Raw genomic sequence first — 16,447 nt, 5'->3', positions numbered from 1 at the left:
TGGGTATCATTTATTCTAAATGGAAAATTTTCTATTTTTTTTATTTTTTATTTGTAAAGATAATGTGTGCAGATTTAGTGTCATTTAATTTTATTTGCCATTTTCTGGTTCAGGTATGTATTACTAATAGTTTCAACTTATCAGTCGCTTCTTCACTAGTCTTTCCTATCGCTAGTATGGCTGTATCATCCGCGAAGGTAGCAATAGTGTTTTGTTCTAGCTCTGGAATGTCACACGTATACAATAGGTACAGGACCGGACCTAATACACTCGCTTGTGGCACGCCAGCTTTGATCTCTCTTAAACTTGTTCTTGTTTTACTCTGAAATATCTATTGGCAATGTATGATTCTAAAATTTCTGAATACTGTTTAGGCATGAACGTTCTTAGTTTATAGTTTATAGTTTTGTCGATATTGACGTCCAAGCTTTATCTTGAGTTTTCTTCGACTAATTTTTGCATCGTATAGTCCATATCGTTGCTGTCAGTTGCAACTATAACCGGATCATTCTCACATTGAAAAGTATATAAGCCGGTGTTCTTTACCTAGACACCCATTCAGCTTTTCTCTTCCAATCTCTAACGTCAACGTAGCAACGCAGATTTTAAAAATGGTTATAGATACGCGACATTCCTGCCTAAACTCTTAAAATCCTAAACAGAAACCTCCATTTTTTATCGCAGATTCAGATTCTACATAAAAAATTATATTCAGTACCATATAAATTAGATTGCAGACTTCTAATACTTCACTGACTTCTGACTTTGTATTTGTTTTTCTACGATTACAATGCCATCTATAGCAAATTAAAAAAGTTCAAATAATACTTGTTCTATTTTTCTCGTAGATTCCAAATTTGCAATAAAAAATGGGGTTTTTCATTTAAGATTTCAACGCTGCCCCACGTCCCGCACCTAGGGGTGCAGGTGGAGGTTCGTGTTTGGTGTCATTCAATTTATTTTTAAAAAATAATAAACCCGTGATTTCTAGTTTTTCATATTTATCGAGATATTGGACCATTTCCATAATTTTCCTGGGCTATAAGGATAAATCGTTTTTCCGATTATAGCGCCACTTATCAACACTTTGACAAAAAGATTTTCAATAGTTGTTACTACCTCCTGTATGTCTTTCACAATCTTCATACACTCACGGGAAATTTCTTTCTTATCTTCTATCACATGCTTTCTCAAGATCAATGAATACTATATGAGCGTTTGATTATTTATCTTGTACCTTTCCATCAGTTTACTGTTAATGATCTGCTTACGTAAAACCAAACTGATTATCAGATATTTCGGTTTCCTTGTAATATGCTCATAATATTGAATATATGTACACTATAATAAGCATATAAGAACCAACAAACGTACAAATAAGTAAAAGAAGGTTCTATGCGTTTATCCAAAAACATATGCGCCAATCTTCAGAATAAAAAGAGATAATCTTAGTATAATTGAACATGACTTATAACGTTGGCGATACAAAAATGAATTAATAATGAGATCTTTTGGATGTTCTTAAAAATCAACAAAGAAATCCTAGTGTTAGAAACTCTCGTTAAGCGCGTCTAGTCAGCAAAATCATAATCTTCGTCGTGAGAGTATAAGGCACAGTTAAAATGTTAAAAATGACGTTCGTCTTCGAAACAAGTGACCCACATCCTGGTGTATGTATCCGTTTTGTTTATTTACCTCTTGCCGACGGACTGACTCATCAAATCCGGTGACCAGTACTAGAATTCGTTTCATTGAGAACCGTAATAGGAGAATAAGGTGCAAGTAGGTATCGAGATGTTTTCAAGGACTTTCATCTTGGTCAGTTTTTGTTTGTAGCCAACAATAATTAAAATAGTCTGTTTTATACCAAGTTTTTAAACAGCTTGGAATAGGCAACAATTTGTCTAATTAAAAACAGTATAATTCCATAAAGCCCAGCCGGGTTGGGCAAAAATCATCGATTTCACGGCAAAATTTTTCGCAGATATCTGAAGCTGTTAACATTTTATAAACTTTTAAGATATTATGTGGGGGTTACTAGATGACGAATAGAAGAAAAATTACTTGTATTTTTACTTTGCGTTTTTTTAAACAATAATTTATGGTCACAATTTGATTTTTTGTCTATAAGTTGTTTCCCTTATATTTTACATAAACAATATTTGTATCATTTTTTTATATCAAGACTGTCTTTATTATCCTGTTTTTTAAATTAAAATTGATAAATAATTTACGGAGATATTTGCAAAAAAGCAGTTTTTTGCACTAATTTAATTTATTTATCCCTGAGGCTTAATATTTAAACTATTGAACTTGCTCTAATAATGATGCTAGACACATTTAGTAAATTTCATAGTACTCTTTAAGACTTAAACTATCTCAGAAGTTAAATGAATATTGCTTTTTCATCGAAATTATTTACAAAATAAACGTTTGAAAAAGGGGTATGTTTTTTACGTATAAATAACTATAATAACTTCTATATTTTTCAAGCTACAGACTTGTACGTACAACCATTGAATAGCTGGTAAAAAACTCACATTTAAAAAAACCTATGACCAATAGTAACGAAGTTAGGGACTATTTTTAAAAAAATCATATCTCCATTGTTTATAAACATTAAGAAATAAAATTTGCACAGATTTTAAATGAAAATTTAAAATTTATATTGAAACTTGTAGCTATAAAATTAATCAAATTTTTTCAAACTTCCAGCCCTTCGAAACGAAGGTACTTTCGAAAGATCTACATAGGAAAGTGGAGGGGGTAACTGTTTCAGCTCAGTTTTTTTTTTTCGAGATCGGAACTTCAAATTGTAACACGTTGGAAAAATTTACATTATCTCGGCTTCCATTGCAGCTAAAAACCTCTTTTTTTGAATGTGAGTTAGCTCGTCGAAATATGAATAACTCTATAGTTTTCACTGGCCGGGAAATATGGGAAACCTCGGAAAAATTGAGTTCATTTGAAATTCACCGTAAAAACTTACTTTTTAAAAAGAACCACTCAATTCCATTTTTAATTAATGTTTCCAGCATTTTACCAACGCACAATTGGCCTAGAATTAAGTGGGTCAGTTTTATCCTTTCCTTAACAATGGGTAATATGACCGTTTGTTTCCACGAGATAGGAACCTGTCCCTTCCGGATACATTCATTAAAGAATTGAATTAAGAGTAATGATCTAGAGTACGGTAAATTTTTTAACATAGAGTATGAAACCTGATTAGGACCCACAGCAGAATCAGTTTTAAAAAGAAGAGTATTGTGATATTCATCAAATGATTTGGGATTCTCAGAATACTTCAAATAAATTCAAAGTCTCCAGAAATAGGTGACAGAGACGTTAAAATTTCGTGGGCTACCTCCTCAGGTGTCAATTGAGATAAAAGAGACAATTTACTACCAGAAACCTTGTTAATTTTACCCCAAATATCTTTAAGGGGAGTATTTCTATTTAGTTTGCTACAAAAGGATCTAAAGCTTATTTTTCGCTTTAATTTTCGAAATTTTCTAGCTTTCGCTATGAATTTTTTAGCCTCTATATAGTTTTCAACACTAGGAGAATTTTTAAATGTATTAATAGCTGAAACTCTCTTTTGTATTATATGAGCACATGAATCATCCCACCATAAAATGTAATATGTTGTTGTTATGAGAGGAGGTCCAAGGAATTGATGTGTCTACCACTGATGATATATACTGGATACAATTTTCATAGTCCTCAATTGGAAACGATGAGAAAATAGACTCTCATCGTTTTTCATGGAAAGAAAACCAACCGGCCATTTTGAAATTTTTTCTTTTAGAAACCTGATTAGAGTCCTGTGTTGGGATACCGACATGGCATAGAATTGGAAAATGATCACTAGATCCTGTATCTGGAATGGTAGTCCATCCACTAATTTTAGGTGCCACATCTATCGAAGCCAATGATAAGTCAACTACTGATTTGCTGCCACCAGGACGAACCAATCTTGTTAGAGAACTATCATTAAGAAAAATTAACTGAAGATTTTCTGCAGTATCCAAAATATTTCTGCCATTAACAGTATCTCTTGAGCTTCCCCATGCTCTATGATTACAATTTAAATCATCCATGATAAGTAGAGGTTTGTTGATCGAGTTGACCAAAGAAAACTAGCATGTTTTGGAAATGAGATTTTCTAAAGGACAATACATATTTAATATATTTAAATTATACTTAGGTAAAAAGGTGAGTTGAAATTGAACATCTGAATTAAAACCAAGATTGTTAATATGAATATCCCGAAAATCTATATTGTATTTGATAAGGGTAATTAAGCCCCCATATTCCATCACATCAATCCTTTCTGATAATGTGATACCCTCTGCATCTAATTATGTGTTGGTTAGATAGCCAAGACTCACTAATGAGGAAAATATCAGGGTTATAGTCTTTAATAAGGACTATTAAGTTATCAACGTTGGTATTATAAGATCTTATATTCCATTGTATAATAGTTAGTGAGGCGTGATGATTGAAAATATAAAATGTTAAAAACATGTGTGTCGAGAGGAGAATTAGTATGAGAGTCCTCAGACCCAGATACCTCCATTCCTCCTCGCTTCTGATTAGTGCTTATAGCATTATGTGATACACTTTTGTTTTTATGATTACCAATATCTACATTTAATCCAACATGATCCTCAGGAGAACTATAATTTTTATTAATAATTCACCAATAAATGTCATAACCAAATCCCTGTGATTTTGATTGAGCATTAATAGAGCCTGATTCAAATCTGTTTGGGTCTGAGAGTTAGTGATACAGTGACTAGGAGATTCTTTGGGGGATCTCCCATTAGGATTGTTCTATACTTTAGAATGAGAACTTTGATCAAATCCCACATTTAATGGTCTTTTCTTTTTTGATGGAGTGGATTTTGTAATCTGACTGTAGGAAACAGAATTTGAAGACAGGGATGTAGCAACTGATCTCCTCTCTTGAACTGAAATGCTATTTGCAGAGGATAGATTATTTACAAAATTAGGAAAATCCTTAATGTTCAACTTTGGGCTAGATGTTTCCCTTAGAATGTTTTGGTTAGCTTCATAATAGGATAAGTTGGCAAACGACATGAGTTCCTTAATACTCTTTTGTCTTTTTCTTTCTTTACATTCAGGATGTCTAGAGTCATGATTTGGTATTTTACAGAACATACAAAACCTACTGCACCCTACAAACGAGGGAGAATCATGATTTGCACTACATGTAGCACATCTGTTTTTTCCCTTGCATTGACAAAGAGAATGCTCATATAAAAGACAGTTATGACATTGGATAACTGGACTAACAAAGGGTATCACCCGCACGGGGATATTCCTTCCTGAAAAAGTTAAACAGATAGTACCTGTAGGGATAAAAATGGTTTCTGAATTATCTTGCATAACCCTTCTTTTCATTCTTTTAACAGAGATAACTGTACAAAAGGGTAGATTAGTAGAAGTTGACATTTTAATTTCCATTTCTGGCAAAGATTTAAAAACTCCCCTGAGTTTTTCTTCCTAAAAAAAAAACCTAATGCTTCCCAGGCCTTCCTAAGGATAAATGAATTGGCAGATTGTCTGTCCTTGAATACTACCCCAACTCTATTTTTTCCCTTTCTATCAAACTTAGCAATCTCTTTCAGTTTTAAATTAAAGATAGTCTTAGCAATACTTAGGATATGATAGTTACCCACATTACTGTTAAAGGGCCCCAAATCTGATTCAGAATATAACCTTTTTTCTTTAATGTTTACTTTTTCTATTGCATTGTTTTGAGACAGATTTTGACCTATATTAGGGTCCGGATCTGGTGGCCGGTCAGGAGGAATTTCGTCCTCCATAATGGCGAACGTTAACTAAGTTTAAATCTATCAAAACGTTTACATGTGGTTTGACTATATAGAAGATTAGGAAATATGTAAAGGAATAGGATCACAAATAAAATGTTAGTAAGGCTCTTACTTGTATTTTGTAGGATAAATCCAGCAATCTCTTCGAACACGAAGCAACCATTCACCATCAAAATTCGAAAAAAAAAACGAACGATTGCACTTTACATACTTGCCTCCATGCATACTACAAATTTGAGTTAAAAGACTAAGCAGCCAATAACAGAAAGAGAGGGAGAGAGAGAGAAAGATAGATAAAGACAGATAAGATAAAATAACTAAAATATCATTTGTATCAAGGAATATCAAAATCGTGACGTATACTAATAACTTTTTAATATAATCACCTAAAAATATACTTTTTGACTTAGAAACTAATCTATTTTATAACTACCTGCCGTAACGATCAAAAAAGAACGAAACATCAACCATAAAATCTTCTATAACCATTTTATTGTCTTCAAAATTGGAATCAACTGTTTTTTCTGTGCAACATTTTAACAGAGCAATACAAATAGTTGGAAAAACGGTGCAGGTACAGTTATTTTAGAATCGTAGTCAGCCTTGGACGATTTAACATTCTTTCTTTTTCATCGATAGAGATAGGTGCGAATTGATCGAAGTTCGAATGTTGTTATTAGAATCAATTATTATTATAGGGAGAGTCAGAATGTGATGTCATTGAAGAATAATGAATAACATTATATAGTAAGAATCGTATATCGTATTCACTTGTGACACATACATAGAAGTATGTGTATTTCATATAGATCTGTTGGACTTCGTATACAGTCGTAAATTTTGTTTTATTAAAACAAAGACCTTTAAATTAAAATCCACTAGAAAACTAAGTTCCTGTAGCTGGCTGTATACCATGTATCACAAAACATTTTATTTCAAATCCTTTATAAAAGGTATATAATAAAATACTCAAATGGGATATATCACAAATAAATTACAGAACGTTTTCGGAATATAAATTCCATCATCAGTGTAACCTGAAAGTATATAACCACTTTAATTAAAAAGAACAAATTTAAAAAGACACTTTGTCTCAGGACCATGTAACCTATGTAGTTGCCATGCTAACAATTTCAATGGTAACTTAAACATCCTAATTTATCATAATATATAATGTAACATATCTATAAATTAATAACATTTAATAGGAAATATCGCAACCAACTCTAATTATGATTTTTTTCGATGACTACATATAAAAATCTACCGTTTATCTTAATATTTGTTATATAAAACAAGAACAAATGTAAAATGCACTGTAAGGAGCATAATTTAACACAAAAATTGACACTGAGTCAGTAGGAAAGGCAGAGAGCTATATACTTAAGGTTACTTCTCACGTGGTTCACAGCTGTATCATTTAGGTGCGGTTACTAAACGCCCAGTTATTAATATTGGGACACCGAGTCATTACGCAAATAATTATTATTAACCACAGTGTCGTTTATCGGTGTGGAGATTTCATCATGCGAGATGCCTTACTTGTGTGTGCATTCAATGCTTTGCGTGATATATATTTATGAACAACTACCGGGGTTGTTGAGAAATTTGATACTTTGAGAACAATGCTTTTTAAAAATACATTTTTTATGTTCAAAACAGCATAAAAATCGTATTAAAGAACAAAAGATGAGCAAATTTAACGTTCTGTTGTGGAAAATCGGTATAGTTAACTGTTTTATACAATAACAGTGATTTTAAGTTTATTAAAGAAATGCAGAAATGAATTCATCTATGTCTGTCTTTCTATTACCTTCTCCTAGCCTTTTTTAGTCTAGGTTAGGCGTTTCGTTGGCTGTGGACCCTTTGTCGGCTGGCGTATTCCGTGGACTGTGTAAAATGCCGTAAAATATCTTACCTGGAATATGTGTTACCATGGGACCCCGATACTTCATTACAAAACTAATATTACAAGAAAAAATTGGGAGCTGGTAGAAAACAACAATTATGTCTATGAAATATAAGGTATGGTCTAAGGTGTAGAGTACCAGTCGCCACTACTATATTTAGACATGCCGAAGGGGGTATTCTGGTCGTAGTACGATCATTGACAAGAATTGGATATCTGATCGCCGACGTGCAGCTTTGCACATGGTACCCAAACACGAAGAAGTGGTGCGTGTTTTCAGGATATTCTAGGTTTTGATCTTCTATATATTAACACGTCCGCTGCTAGACATATTTTTTAAACACGTGCCCAGTACGCCAACCATATATTTTATAGTGGTGTAGCATTTTCTTTTCCACAAAGTAGGCCACAAAAACCAATATGGTTCATATATTTTTGCGTTTTAAAATAGTAGACTAGAGAGCTTTAAGAGTTTGTTTACTTAAGCTGAGAGTTGTTTTAAAGGGGAGAACTATTTGCTGTCTCTTTTTTCAATCAACTTTTCTCTATTCCGAGTACAGAGAAATTAAAAATATTATCGGAGTTTTTAAATAAGGATTGACAATAATATTTTGTTTTGTACTAGGCATTAGACACAGGACACTTGGTGACTCTGAGGGCGTGTATCGTTGCGGCAGGGATTTTGTGGTAAGGTCACTTCTCGCTGGGGCAGTACAGAGGAAGGTAACTTGTAAGTTAGGGAGCAGAAAGAGTTTGTTTGTTTGGTGGTAGGTATAATTTGTCGGGACAAGCATGGAAATAAGGTATAATATGTATATAAAGTAATAATGTCCTGACATTTTTGTTTATTTTAACTATTTAATGTATCATCAACTTTCTACCATATTAGAAATAAAAGTTGTTAGTCAGTAGCAACTATTTACTTATTACTCTCTTATGATCTTCTTTTCTTGTGGAAAATAATAAGATGGTTCTGACAGGAATGTATAGCGATCATACAAGGTAAATGTATGATTGTATATGTTTATGATTGTTCTTTGGTTATATAAATTGTTTAGAAAAAGTTAAAACTATTTTCTTATGTTTCTCATAAATAATTCCCTTAACATCTAGGTTCCTTAGAGTTTTCCTTGTCCCTTTAATATTCTCTTTCTTTTCATTCCAAATTTTGTCTATTTCCGTTGGTACGTTTCAATCAATTTATCTTTATCCTTATATACCTCATACTAGATTTTTATAAGCACATCAAAAATCTTGCCGTTGTGTCCTTTGGAACACCTGAGCGCCAGTTTGTAAGGTAAACATACTTGATCCTGAAATTCTTTCTTTCTATACCCACTCAGGTCTGAAGTTTATTACAATTTGATGTAAAAATAGATGTGCAAAAACCTGTTACAAAATAAACAGTGAACAACATGGACGCCAATATGCAATGAACAAAACTAAAAATCTTTTGTAAAAGTTGTGCGAACGAGCTATTTTTGTGCATACCTTGTTTTAATAAACTTATAACTATAACAATTAAATAAAATAAGATTTGTTTCCCATTATAGAAAACTCTAAGAAATTGTATATGCGGAAAATAACTTCTAGACCTTGCTGGATCCTTTCTGCAGTCGCGCATAGATAAATATGCACCAACAGCCACGCAGCTATTAAAAAATATGTTGACTACGTGGGACCACCACAGCCTGGTAAGGCAAAATAAATGTTGGCCCTTTGGACCAACGTGACCTGCTGAGGAAGCATCAGTGTTTGTCCTATAGGACCAAAGTGGCAGTAAACGTATTAAGCTTCATTGTCTTATTTTATCTACTCGTCTACTGTCACTGACTCTTCTTATATGTCTAAACTACTTTATAATCTTTCCCTTCTATAAATATTATTATTTTCCTTTCAATAAAAATATCAAATTTTGGGAATGTAATGGTTCTTTAACAAAAATAAAAAGATATCTGTTAGAGGACCCACATCTTATATTCTGTGACTCAATATATCCAGAGAGATACCATCAAACTTCATTTTAAAAAAGACTTTATTTAGAGATATCTTAATTAATTAGATTATTATTAAACCATTGAAAAAGTCTACTCTTTTTTCCTAATCCATTGCTATCAGCTGTCTTTTTAAAGCAAATTGACATGAGCAATATGACAAATCTATTTGTTGAGCCACTACCTGAATGAATGTTTTTGGGCCCTGGTCTATGACAAATGACCACTTGCAGCTTTTCGACCAACACTGTCGGTAAGTCTGTGATATTTCTCTTGAAACCATGCGTTCCGAAATTGAATACTGCCTCTGGTCACCCACTTTCACACATGTACGAAACTAACTACGTTATAAACGGCAATTTATATCTATCAGGTAACTGAGCGTGGTGACTAAACTACTAACACAGCATATAAATGAGTTATTCCATTGTTTCAAATTACGATTTTTTTCCATGGCGCTAAAAATGTTTTATGTTTCTTTTTAAGAAAATATTATGTATTCCCCTGGTATATTTTCTTTATTAAGTAATTTTACAAGAATTCTAAGGAGCGCTTCAGTTTTTATCGTATTATCTTGTCAGTAATTTACAGTTTTGTTACAAGATCACCCGGCCAGAAATTCTACTTCTGATATTTTCTTACAAGGTAAAGGTTCAGTAGCCGTGAGTTATTTTGTATATTTAATAAAAGACTACGAAACAACCGTAGCACGTCTATCATATTTAATAAGAATGTTTCAAAGTGTTAAAATTTATATTTCTCAAAAAAATACGGTTGGTACACGAGAAATAATTATACAAGTGCAAAATGACTAATGGAACGTGGAGTGAGATAGGGATGTATTCAGTTACCTCAGATGTCACTGTAATCTTAAGTAATACTTTGCAAGACCACGAGCATGTGCCGAAGCCAAGTTGAAAGAAAAATGGGTGTCACAAATTAATTTAAATATGAATTGTCAATGTCAATTGAAAGATTTTTTTAAATTTATTAAGTTATGTCATGGAAAAAAATGGACCTCGATAAAAAAATTATATACGGAATTGTGATGGTTCCTTCAACATCAAAATACTAAAATTATTAACTCATTTACAGCGAAAAGAACAACTTATCAAACTAACAATCATAAAGAGATTTTGTAGAAATAAAACAAATGGAAAGTGGAGGAATTAATACGACCCATAAAACCAATTAAGGAAAGAAGATAAAAATTTTGTTACATAAGCAAGTCAGAAGGTGAAATAATAGTCTCCAATATGAAATAAACAGAATACAGAGAAATAAAGAAAAATAGTAATTATTGGAGATGCAATACAAAAAAAAGTAACATTAACTCAAAAATAAAAATAAAAATACCATTGGATAGGATTTACCGAAGACATAAAACACGAACTGTATAGAGCCTAAAGAAAGTTTGGAAAATCCTTAAATGTAAACCCATTAATAAAACAAATTAAATAACAGAAACAGAGTAATGGATATTTGATATAACAGAAGCAGACGAAGTGGGAAGTGATAATGATGACAACATGGAAATCACAAAAAAAAGAAATCAGCGATAGTCTATGTAAATTAAAAAACAGAAAAACTTTAGCTCTTGCTGGCATACCAAATGAACTCTTAATATACAGTAGGGAAAGGATAATTAAAATCAGAGAGGTACTTTTAGCATTAAAAGCATTTTAATACCAATACATAAAAAAGAAAATAATAAAAATCCTACTAATTATTAAAGATCCATCAACATCCAGTGTGATTTTCAGAGAAAGATTACTACAGTACTCTACATTTAGTAGCCGCTGATGTTCTTGAGAGACCAAAACTATGCTTTATTCTGTTTTTGCTGTACCAATCAAACTCAACTTGTAAATGGCAGTCAAAAGTAGTTTCTTATGGCGACGATTCAAAGGTGTTTGACTATCCACATAACGTATATCCTAAAAGTTTTAGCACAAAATATTTATCGGCTTTTTTATTGAAGAAATTGATTTAAACACATTAAAACTAGTTATCTTACAATTCTAACTCAATATTTAATTAAGCTATACTATCGAATTATATGGATGTGCCATTTGGTATGCAAGTGGCAAAGTGATTCTGATCATGCTGTCCTCGACGAAATTTCTCATAAGGTAAACAGATCAATGTCTCTCAGATTATCGTAAATTCGCCATCTTAATTAATCATCTTCGCTTTCCAGCCTCCATGATGAACGTTTCTAACCTTCCAGCTACCATTGTATCGTCATTAGCGTGATGTTCGTGGACAAACCGAAGCAGTTTAGAAAGGCAGTTATCAATATAGTTCTGACGATTCAAAGTTTTCCCCTCACTCTTCCCTCAAAAGGTCGGGATACACCCCTGTTAGAAATTGCGTACCAGACAAGGATTTTATCTGCAAATTTTGCTTTATGTTTGTAACTAACATTGTCATCGTTTTCCTTCATTACAGAATTTCTTAAAATGAAATACTTTTCATCATTTAAAATAATCATTTTTTCATTAACAAAGTGTACCCGCCTTAGTTGACGACAGCATCTTGGTACACGAAGGAGTTGCGCTTGAGAGTATACATCGCTTTCAATATTTAAGACCATTCCTCCTCAATTTTAACGATATCGAACTATTAAAAGATCTGTATTGACGAGCCAGTTTCCTCGTTGACATTTCAACCTGGTTTTTTGCTCGTTTCACCAATCTCTCCAACCTCTGTGTAATAAATGCACGTGGTCTTCTACTTTTTGGTTGATGCAGACATAATATTCGCTGCCCATACTCCCCTATTGTTTTATAAATGGTTCTGGGTGAAATGTTTTCATTCTGGAATATTCGGCAGATTTCAGCTTTGGGTACATGCTTAACCAACTTGTAGGTACTTTTTCTTATCTCTAATTTATACATCTTAAAGCGAAAACTTCAAAATAAATAAATCTCAACTGAGAGTAAATAAACTAAACAAACGTTTGTTTCCAAAGTTAGCTTGATATTATTTTGTTTTTCTTAATATTACAACAAATGAATTTTGTGCCAAAACTTAACATACGTTATTATTAATACTCGTCAAAGAGACATTTACTTGTAAATTATATTTGTTGAATTTGCAGTACGACAAGGACCAAGGCAATGGAATCCACGGTCTGTAACACTTAAAATCAATTAGAAGATTTAAAAAGAGAACCACAAAATATTACAAAGAATATACTATAGAAAACAGAAAATTTTGGATTTAAAAGAATCCGAGAAAAAGTTCAAAATTAACCCACAGTCGTTAAGGTTACGGGAAATATACAACAAACAATATGAAGTTGCTTAGTTGTACAGGTGAACCAGAATACGAATAGACGTGCACATAGCCTGAGCGCTTAGTTGATCGAGAACCGATATTTACTTTTAAGCTATAATCGCAGTAATAGTTGGACTGATGGACCAAACAGTGGACTTAAAACCCGTCATCAAGGATCAACAGTTAAATATTCTGGATGTAGGAAACGAAGCAGGTTTCGTCGGTGATTCTCATATGAGATTCCCATAAAGTCCCAAACAAAATCGAGTGATTACCATGATAATATTAATTTTGTCAACTACTAAAAGTGGATACAAGAAAAATTGTTAAGTAATCTACCTTCTATCAGTATGATCGTGTTGGACAATGAACCTATATAATTATCAAATATCTATTTAAGAGGATAATGCCTATAGAGCTTGTTTGGGCAGCACTTAAAAATTATGTTAGAACACAAAATGTAGATTTTACTTTTAATTTTTTTCAAAAGTTGTGAGTTCTTTGTAATATTTTTCGTAGAAGAGTAAGAAAAATTGCAAATAAAGTGAAAGTTATTAAGGATGATTTTATTTCAAAGGAGCCATTATATGATAATGTCATAGAATTATGTATTAATCATTTCGGTGAAGATTTTTATAGCGAAGATATATTCTCAGACTCAGACATCGACATTGACCACAGCCATGATGATTTGATTTATTTCCAAATTAATACAAAAATAGCTTGTTTACATTATTTCTACAGTACAAAGGATTTATATTACCTTATTGTTAAATATCGATTTAGAATTTAAAAATTTTAAATAATTAGATGCAACTTGTTATAAAATCATTATTTTAAAAAACAATTATTTATGTAAACAACGTTTCTTAACATAGAAATAAATCAGTCAATATTTTTAGGGATCGTGCCAACCATGTAATTTAAGCAACAAATGAATTCTGCATCCCTCCTCTTGTTTGCGCGCAACTCACGTCTAGTGCTATCCCGGGCGTACTGTAAATCAATTTCAAACATACCAATTAGGCAACTGAACCCCATTTGATAGGTTAGACACAAAAAATCTTCACCAAAAAAAAACCAATGTCGTGTAAAACCTTTTAACTTTTTACGCTACTAACCTAAAAATGGAATAATTGATAAAACAAACAAATATCGTCTGTTTGAATTCAAGGTGTCAGAATTTCAGTGTAACTCCCAAATACCGTATAATGAAATAATTGTGGAGTGTAACTGTTAAATTGGATTATAAAATCTCGAGTAACCAACTCAGGAGCGGATTTAGAATAAATGCACTATATATTTATTCGTAAAAATAAAAAAAAACGCTATATAAGTAAGTGGTCCCAGAAGTACCCGAAAAACGAAATCATAAAAATGTTGGAAACAAATGTATTTATCCGTGATAATTTTGATCCGCTTTAGTTCGACAGCCCTCATGTCAATTTATTCTGCAAAATGCAAGATGGCATCTTTGTATGAAATACAGAGTTATATTCTCCTAGTTCCTAGTGGAATAGTAATGTTTACATTTTTCCTACTACTGAATATTATTACATCCGACCTTTCTACAATTTTAGACCCATCTGTGTAGTGTAAGCTCTTCGAAAGTTCAGGTAAAATATCTCTCCTTTACCTGTTTAATAAAATTTATGAAACTGGCTGTATACCAAACCAACGGATTGGCGGCTGTCGACTTTTGTGGCGATACCTAAAAAAACAAATACAAAAAGATGTAGTGACTACCGAACCATCAGCTTGATGAGCCATGTTTTAAAGATATTTCTACGAATTTTGCACTCTAGGATGTACCAAAAACTAGAACAACAACTTGGTGACACACAGTTTGGATTCCGCAATAACCTTGAAACAAGAGAAGCACTATTTAGTATTCAGGTTATGGTACAGAGATGCAGAGATGTCGGACATTCAGTTTATATGTGTTTTATTGACTTTGAGAAGGCCATTGATCGAGTAAAACATACTGAAATGATAGCCATTCTTCAGCAGGTAGGTATTTATGATAAAGACCTACGCATTATTAAAAATCTTTACTGGTATCAACGTGCAAACATCAGGATTGGCCGGGACACTTCTGAAGAGCTTCAAATACGAAGAGGAGTAAGTCAGGGCTGCATTTTGTCCCCGCTACTATTTATCTATTCTGAGTTCGTTTTCAATAAAGCAGTGGATAATGTTCAATGTGGTATAAAAATGAATGGCGTCAATATTAATAATTTGAGATATGCGGATGACACAGTGTTAATTGCAAGCAATTACGAAGAACTTCAACATCTAATTAATAGGATTACCACAACGTGTGATGAATATGGCCTTAAGCTAAACACCGCAAAGACAAAGGTGATGGTCATCAGTAAAACGCCAATACAACCGGAAGTGGTAACAGCTTATGGTGAACAACTGGAGAGAACTAACAGTATCACTTACCTTGGTTGTAATCTAAATGAGAACTGGAACATGAGCAAAGAAATTAGAATACGGATAGAGAAGGCCAGAACTGCATTCTTTAAGATGAAGAAACTGTTACGTGGAAACAATATTACTTTAAGTCTGAAAATTAGATTAGTGAGATGTTATGTATTATCTCTTTTGTATGGTGTCGAAGGTTGGACTTTGACGGATACATTTCTTAAGAAACTGGAAGCCTTTGAAATCTGGATGTATCGGAGAATGTTACGAATAAGTTGGGTGGATAGAGTTCGTAACGAAGTTGTTTTGCATCGGATGGGAAAAGTTACGGAAGTCGTCAAAACAGTTAAAAATCGCAAGAGGGCCAGGTCGAAGAAGAACGTTATGGCTTAGAAACCTGAGATATTGGTTTAACAGATCCTCTGCATCTTTTTTCCGAGCTGCCGTCAACAAAATTACTATAGCCAATTTGATAGCCAACGCTCGATAATCGAGCTCGGCACATGAAGAAGAAGACGTGTAGTGCCGCTCTCTTTTTTACTTGTTTTATCTGTCGATTACAAGTAAGTCTTCAGTCTAATATACCAAGGTACTTGATTTTACTTTTAAGATTTGTATCACTCTAAACTCCTTCTTTTGGTAGATTTCATCAAACTTGCCAAACAAAGTTAAGATGGGTTAAAAACAGAATACAGCATAAGCTTTAAATACTAAGCGAACCTAAATATCCTAATCTAAAGAAATCTTCTTCTAGGAATTGTTCTCATTAAGTTTAGCAACATCTATAGTTTCTTATATGCTTTAACCTACTTCTTCTCTATGTAAGCATTTGTATTATTACAGACCAAGTCTACTTGGTCATTTTTCTACTTGAAAATTGATTTGATTATTTGGTATCCTATGTCTTTGACTTATTTTATTTATCATTACACTATTTAGCAACTAATTAAGAAGCAATGGAATTATATACT

At 32.7% G+C, this 16,447-nt stretch overlaps 1 protein-coding gene across 1 annotated transcript in view; it reads left to right on the top strand.

Moving 5' to 3' along the window:
• Positions 1 to 16,447, top strand: part of LOC140445966 (uncharacterized) — a 270,222-nt gene that overhangs the window by 77,620 nt on the left and 176,155 nt on the right. The gene's annotated exons all lie outside the window — the stretch shown is intronic.

The sequence above is a fragment of the Diabrotica undecimpunctata genome, chromosome 7, assembly GCF_040954645.1.
Source record: "Diabrotica undecimpunctata isolate CICGRU chromosome 7, icDiaUnde3, whole genome shotgun sequence".
NCBI classification, from domain to species: Eukaryota; Metazoa; Arthropoda; class Insecta; order Coleoptera; family Chrysomelidae; genus Diabrotica; species Diabrotica undecimpunctata.
Note: the sequence above shows the minus strand (reverse complement) of the source record. Positions and strands in the feature narration are given on the sequence as shown.